General features: G+C 27.8%; 1 protein-coding gene across 1 annotated transcript in view; it reads right to left on the bottom strand.

The window, feature by feature from the left end:
- Positions 1-1,060, bottom strand: part of LOC119592950 (muscle calcium channel subunit alpha-1-like) — a gene marked incomplete at its 5' end in the record, with an annotated part of 130,968 nt that overhangs the window by 107,781 nt on the left and 22,127 nt on the right.

Below are 1,060 nucleotides of genomic sequence, written 5' to 3'. Positions count from 1 at the left end.
AAACTTTATTCTTTTTCTTCACATCACACCATTAACTCTTTCACTAGGCAAGGAAAAAAACTTTGTGCTCTCTATATATACAGTGATATAAACACAACTTGCATATCTCTACAGTCACTTACTTTCTGATTAATTATTACATGCAATAACTACAGATATTGGTTTAATCAGTGTTTATTGGTAGGTTAAAATGACAGTAATAGCAGGGCCATCCTCATCAGTATTGTGCTTCTACTCATATCACTTTTACAACAACTACTGCTATTTATAATACAAAAAATACTAGCCATAAACTGAAGATGGTAAGAACAAGGAAAAAATAACAATATTTTTATACTGTACATATTGGGTATCATGTTCTCCATTAGCCTGATGACGTCCTTTTATAAAAATCATCCATTAACTTGTGAAATATCGCAAATAAAGACAAATAAAGAAAAAAGAAAACACTAACTATTAAGTAAAAAGGACAATAACTATCTCATAAATTTTACCCTTAATGATGTACTGTAATCTATATGAAATTATCTTAAAAAAAAAAAACGTTAATTTCAAAATGTATTTCCTATTCGCAAGCAAAATATTCTTTAAAAAAATACAAACACTTTCTTGCTCTGTTACATATCACTGTAACCAACTACATGTAAATAAATAAACATTCTATATCAAATCTTACTTAGATCATGTCGATAACAATTTTGTATACCTATTTCATATTCACGAATATAAACAAAAGGCACACACAAAAAGGAATAATAAATAATAACAAAATAGTAACATACGTTCATTAATTTCAATTTTTCATTTTCCTTATCCTCTCAGTCTTCGTCAATGTAAAAAAAACATCAACTTAAGTCATCAACATAAGAATATATTTCACATAAGAATGTAATTTGGAAGTAAATATAGCAAGTATCAAAAAGACACCTGTCGCTTTTAGATCAGGATTACCTGCAATGTAAATCAATAGTAAATTTAAGATATTCTGTTAAAACGATTTTGTGCTGATATCAAAATCTAATGTCGATAACCTGGTGATATTCGGGATGGATAGTTTGGT

This window comes from Penaeus monodon, chromosome 31, assembly GCF_015228065.2.
Source record: "Penaeus monodon isolate SGIC_2016 chromosome 31, NSTDA_Pmon_1, whole genome shotgun sequence".
Classification (NCBI taxonomy): domain Eukaryota; kingdom Metazoa; phylum Arthropoda; class Malacostraca; order Decapoda; family Penaeidae; genus Penaeus; species Penaeus monodon.
Note: the sequence above shows the minus strand (reverse complement) of the source record. Positions and strands in the feature narration are given on the sequence as shown.